The sequence below is a fragment of the Vitis riparia genome, chromosome 4 (genome assembly GCF_004353265.1).
Source record: "Vitis riparia cultivar Riparia Gloire de Montpellier isolate 1030 chromosome 4, EGFV_Vit.rip_1.0, whole genome shotgun sequence".
NCBI lineage: Eukaryota > Viridiplantae > Streptophyta > Magnoliopsida > Vitales > Vitaceae > Vitis > Vitis riparia.
Genome location: NC_048434.1, coordinates 3,513,333 through 3,520,356, shown reverse-complemented (window position 1 = coordinate 3,520,356; position 7,024 = coordinate 3,513,333). Strand labels below are relative to the sequence as shown.

General features: G+C 30.6%; 2 pseudogenes; both read right to left on the bottom strand.

The window, feature by feature from the left end:
* Nucleotides 1-438: 438 nt before the first annotated feature.
* LOC117912382 lies at nt 439-1,945 on the bottom strand (annotated as a pseudogene).
* A 2,612-nt stretch (nt 1,946-4,557) lies between these two features.
* On the bottom strand, nt 4,558-5,231 carry LOC117912707 (annotated as a pseudogene).
* Between the last annotated feature and the right edge of the window lie 1,793 nt (nt 5,232-7,024).

The following is a 7,024-nucleotide window of genomic DNA, read 5'->3' as shown; positions in this document are numbered from 1 at the left end:
AATTATGGAAAGTGTCTTTTCAAAAGACATCTTTAGTGTAAATTCAAATTTTTTTTAACATGTTGATATGAATAATATGGAAGATGTCCTTTCAAGAAACACCTTTCAAAGTGATAAAAAGTGTTATAGATTTATCAATAATTTTCTAACTATTATATTTTAAGAATTTTTTTTTTCAAACTACCATTTTTTAAGAATTTTTTTTTAAACTAGGTGTAGAAGTTAAAAAAATCCCGATAAGATCTTTGTTGAAGTAAAATAGGGATTTATGAAGAAAAAAATAGTAATAATAATTTTTAAAATGGAATATTTGGTTAAAACGGTTGAAATTATTTTAAAAATAAGGTTTAATAAAAATTACTAATTCAAATTTTAAAATTAATTTTTTAAAATATAAATAAGTCTACAATATATATACACTAGGATAATTCATACACATTCATTAATTATTGAATATTATTCCACACAACAATGTATACAATATTCCTTAAATCAACCGGGAAAGATTGATGAATAGCATTCCACACTACATTCTTCTCAAATTAACCTGCATTTATTCAAACCACACCATTGATACTAGAAACGACTATTACATGGAACAATGCAACTGGGCTTGAGGATTAAATATTTCCGTTGATTTCATGATCAGACTATTTTGGAATCCAGACCATGGCATTGTTGTGAACGAAATGGCAGACAGGGACTGTTCCTGGCTTAACATTGAGCACTTTGAAGGCCACATGTTTTGGGTGCCAAGCTGATGTATCACTATGACAAGCTGCCATGGCTTTAGCTTTGCTTCCATCAGCACCCACCAACGGAATCATGTAAGTCTGTGTCTTAGTGAATGTATGGCAGTAGAAAACAGCATATGGGTAGTTCATCTTATGGCACACTACTGATTTGTCTGCAACCTTCTTCATTCCCACTCCAAACTCATACTTCTGGCTCCCCGTTTTGACCTCATTCGTCAGCACATTCACATTCCTTCCAAGCTTTGAAGTGCTGAAATAGATTAGGGACTCTAATGATGTTGCACAGTACCTGGCTTCTCCTTCCAGGCAGGCTCCTCACATTCCTCTAGCTCCTTCTTTATTATCTCGGCTTCTGCGGATTTTTCTTTCAGGGAAAACCGGTTCAAGATTTCGGGTAGCTTGTTGGATGAAAAGGGCATGGATTCAGCAACTTGATGAGGCAAGAAAACAGCTCCATTTGTAGTTGTGGCCAAGTTCAGCTTCATTTTTTTACCTGGATGCAGGTCTGTTTCCAAGAAGAAGTTACCTATTTTTGAGTCATCTACTTGAGCCTCTTCTCCGGCGGGTTGAGAGAATTTATCGAAATGGATGTGAACAGTACAAGAGGCAGTAGAAGCATCGACAGAACTTAGACCTTCTGTTGAATTTGCAAGTTCAGCAATTACAAAGAAAAGTTAGAAATGTTAATCTAGACAAATATTTTTCAAGAAATAAAGCAAATTAATGGTTATGAAGAACAATCTTGATGATATATATGACAGTTTCCCTGCAGTTTAATTCCATGATAGGAGACCATAAGAATCAGTAAAAGATGTTGCAGAAAGTAGGGTAGAGATTTAATGAAACTAACTGGACTGCAACAGATCTCGTATAGCTTTAGGCATGGGAGTGTGAGGCAAAGCCAACTTCCAGTAATCCTCATCAGGTAGAGAAGCATGGATTACTACCACCATCACCTGCATGCATGCCACCAAGTTCCATTACAAGAAGATAATTAAACTAGCACATGAGTGTCCTAAAGATCTCTTCTCAAGAACAGGTTTTTGTTTTTTAAACAGAAAAATTATGACTTGTTCCCAAAACATTTTTGTGAAAAAATGAAGAATTAATCTGGACTCACAGAAAGAAAAGCCAGAAAGTGAAGGGAACGAAACTCCATTACAGCTGAGAAACTTAAACAGAAAGATAAGCTATGAGAAGGTATGCTTGGATGGAAAGAACTGAAGCGAGCTTCTTGCTATTTATAGAGGTTAGCGGGACTATTTTGGCAACGAGAAGGAATGTTTTCTTCCTAACAAGTGGATATAAACAATTTTATCGCCAATCATGTGACCCCTCAACAACCACTGCTTGACTGTTCTTACTTTCACGAATAAAAACAACAAAGCAGTCAATTTATGTTTTCGTTTAAGAATGAAAATAATATATTTTTATATGTATATAATTTATTAAATATTATCTTCAAATATTTATAAAAATAATGTATGTTACACAAAGGATGTAGAGGGTCGTCCTCTCCCCTAATCGTCTGATTAGCTCAAGAGTATTGGAGTATTGGAAAAGAAGTGAAGCTTGACCAAAAAAGATAAAATCTTGATTAGAATATTAGAGTATGACATTTTCATATAATATTATCATATTAAAAAATTAATTAATATTTGATAAAAATGAAAAGCATTTTTTGCAGTGGTTTTGATAACATTTTATTCAATAAAAAAATTGAAAAAAATATTTTTCAAATAATTCTTTAATGCTTATTTTTCCCTGTGTTAAATTTCTATCTTAATCATCAAATATACATAAAATTTAATAAATAATTCTTAAAATATTTTAATTATTATTCAGAATTTAATTTAATTAAGAAAATAAGACAAAATGAAAACTAGCAAAAGTGATCATGAAAATTGACAAAAACCTAACAAATTAAATTACGTGTCACAATTGTTTGTGTCCGGCGGCAACAAGACTTTATTTCAAGGCCACTCTGGCATTGATGGAATGATGGGCACCAATTGTAGGGTTCAATGAATCATTTCTAGTCTATTTACTTTGAAAAAAAAAATTAAAATTAACAAAATCTGTAGACGATAATTTCATGCTTATATTTTTATTTAAAAATTAACAAAATAAGTGTCCTAGAATATATTTCCTATTTTTGTTTTTTTTTAAATTAATCAAATTTTGCATAAAAATTAAAACTTTTTATACAAAAAGTATACATTATATTTTTTAAATATTTTAAATTGATTTTAAAATTTTTAAACTTAATATAGTAAAAAAAAATTGAAGTTGAATACTTTATTTTTTTACACACTATTTCAAATACAGAGGAAAAGTAAATAAAAAAAAGAAAAAATATAAAAATATATAAAATATATATATATATAAATATAGTTAAATAATTATTATTATATTTAATTTTTTTAAGTAATTCATTACTAATATTTTTACAAATATTTTGATTAAAAAAATATTGGTTGAGGACACAAGAGAACTTGTAATCACAATAATGGGTAACATGAAGGGCACCATCACTTATTTTCAAGAATAATTAATTAATTAATTAATTAATTAAAAATAAAAAAAAATAAATTGATTTAAAAAATGAGACAAAATACAAATAAAAAATTAAATAAGAAAAAAATATGAAAAAAAATAAAAAATAAATTTAAATACAATAAATTTAAAAAATAAAAAAATAAATAAGATATTAAATACAATTAATGCAGCAAAAGAAGAATTTTTCAAGAGCACTCCAGATTTCAGAAGCGGAAGTGAGATCGATGATTTGCAACATTACATTCTCAATGAGAGATGAATAAATCCAACACATGACAAAACGACTATGTCGTTGCCAGATTTGAAATTTTGGGTTTGTACTTTCAGAATTCTCAAAAAAAAAATTGGAGGAGAAGGTTGTGAGCCATCGATCATCTCCTTGAGTCCATTAACGATTATAATATTCAGCATCTGAGTACACAATAGAAGATAATTTGAGTGATCAAGCCTGATGATGAATGCTTGATTCAGAGACGACATTATCATGTTATCATTTTTATTTGGGTGGTACTTTTCGGTACTGAAATAGTGGCATAGCAGCAATACAAAGATGATCATCAACTATTTTGTTTTGTTTTTTAGTCTCTTTTGTTTTCTTGTCAAGACAAAACCCTTGATAATGACTCATCCTACAAACATGTCACGTTCTTTTATTTTTGTTGTAATAAAAGAAGATGCAATGGCTTTGATGGCAAGTTGGCAATTGGCAACCTTATCTCCAAACTGTTCTCTGTATTTAGTTTTGTTTGCAAGATTTTTCCACTCACTTGTGTCGGTGTAGTAATAATCATTTAAGTTATGTTTGATTATAAAAAAATATTAACGAAAGAATATGGGTTTATCATATATTATTAAAATTAATTACAAATTTGTGTATTTTTAAATTTGTAGCCCATATTACACATGTATTGTTTGCACAACAACATTAATCTTATTCAATTCTTTCTCCGGCCATATATGAAACAATGAAGGTTATTTCCGATATTTCATATGATTGGAATTAATATAAAAAAATATTGGCTAATTGCTTTGCGGAAGACTATTGCACACAACATATACATATATATATATATATATATATATATATATATATATATATATATATACCGGAATACTCCTTAATTAATCAACCTAGAAACATTGATGAATACATAGCATCAATTGCACGCTACACACATTAATCCTCGAACCTGCATTTATTCTAACCATTCATACTACAAACAGCTTTAAGATGCAACTGGGCTTGAGGCTTTCAGCTGATCCTTACTTTGGAATGCAGACCATGGCATTGTTGTGAAGGAAATGACAGACAGGGACCGTTCCTGGCTTAATTTTGAGCACTTGGAAGGCCACATGTTGTGGGTGCCAAGCTGATGTATCACTGTGACAAGCTGCCATGGCTTTAGCTTTGCTTCCATCAACACCCACCAATGGAATCATGTAAGTCCGTGTCTTAGTGAAGGTGTGGTAGTAGAAAACAGCATATGGGTAGTTCATCTTATGGCACACCACTGATTTGTCTGCAACCTTCTTCATTCGCACTCCAAATTCATACTCTTGGCTTCCCGTTTTGACCTCATTCGTCAGCACATTCACATTTCTTCCGAGCTTTGAAGTGCTGAAATCGATTAGGGACTCTAATGATGTTGCACAGAACCTAGATTCTCCGTCCATGGCAGCCTCCTCACACTCTTCTATCTCCTTCTTCATCAGCTCAGCTTCTGCAAATTTTTCCTTCACTGAAAGCCGGTTCAAAATTTCGGGTAGCTTCTTAGAGGAAAAGGGTATGGAGTCAGCAACTTAACGAGGCAAGAACATAGCTTCATTTGTAGTTTGTGGCAACTGCAGCATCATTTTTGTACCTGGGTGCAGATCTGTTTGCAAGAAGAATAATCTTTCATATTCTTTTATATACATTTTGGTGCATCTTTTTTGTCAGGAGCAATTTGCTCCCGTGGTCTGTTAAAAAAATCCACCTCAGCATCGGCGAAATAAATCCCGATACTTTTTGTCCATGTGTAAGACTGTAAGTGGGTGAGGAGAATATTCTATAATTTATTTATTTTTTTATTTTTCCTCATTGATGCCCATTCGTTAATTAGAAAGAACGAAGAAAAGTGGGTGGGCAGTGCGCTTGTGGCCCAAATTATACATGTGGTTTTGCCTTTTGGGCACAACATTAATCTTATTCAATTCTTTCTCCGTAGATAAATGAAACAGTGAAGGTTATTTCCAATATTTCATATGATTGAAATTAAAATAAAAATAAAAATATATTGGCTAACTCTGTAGTATGTAACATTGATCACAACCAAAATAGTCATGCATTGCTGAATACTATTGTACACAATATTTATATATACCATAATATTCCTTAATCAACTTGGAAACATTGATGAATACAGAGCATCAATTGCACACTACAAACCTGCATTTATTCTAACCATTCATACTACAAACAGCTTTAAGATGCAACTGGGCTTGAGGCTTTCTGCTGATCCTTACTTTTTATTCTAAAGATTTAATACATGATAACTTTTTATTCAACCCCCTATTTTTAGAACTTTTGCAAATCTTATTAAGTTGAATTTCAATTTAGGTTCACTTAGTTTTTCCCCTATTTTTTAAAAAATTCATCAACCTTTTTTTTTTTTTAAAAGCAATTGAGTGCAAGGGTTTATTTCAAAATTTTTCATTTATCTTCTAAACCTCTTCATTTTCCTTGTACACCTAAAATCACCTTGTTGTTTGACACTCCACTCTTCAGGATTTTAAAACTACAATTGACTCCCTATATTTGGTCAATCTCACTTTGACATATCTATTTGGAAGCAATCAGCGTTGAGTCGCTCATAAAGTCTTTCTTTCCTTCAAGGCAATGAAAGTCGATTTCTTAAAAAAAACAAATAGGGAAATGGGATCATTGAAAAAGCCATTGGATTTAGAAATTGGATTCATTCTTCTATCTTTCCCATTAGTGGTAATACAAATGTGAATATCAATATAAGTACTGGAAAGTAAATCTTAGGGATAATATTTGTCAAATAAAATTATATACTTTTCCTTCAATAATGGATTTATGCTTTGTAATCCTTGACTTGTAGTTTTTACATTTGTACGGTCTTTAAGTTTATACTTCTCTAATAATTATCATACAAAAATATTTTAAAAATATAAATAAACAAGAAGATTATTATGATAATTTTTATGTTTTAATTAATAAATTAATAGAATTAAAAATAAGATCACTAAAGTTTATTTATTTAATAATTTTTTTTTAATTTTTTATATAAACGTAAACTTAATAATGCAATAGGTGTTTGTTAATTAAGAACAAAAGAAAATTATATACAAATAAAAACAACTATTGGGAATCTAACATAAGATGGGCCATTTTTCAAATATTAATCTCCCAAATAATTTATTTCACTACTACAAAAAATGAAAATGATGACACTCACTTCCTTGACACTTTAAAAAAAGTGACGTGATTTAGTTTGAAGTGTACAATCATTGGCGCTTGTTTACTATGGCGCTTTTAGAAGCGTCATTGAACGACATGGATTTAGAAACATTGGCGCTTAATTTTAAGCGTCATCATTAAATCTATTTTTTGGATCCTCGACACTTTTGAAAAGCATCATTTTCTTTCATGATATATATATGCCTAAATTTTCATTCCCCCCAAATGATTTTCACATCCGCCAAAA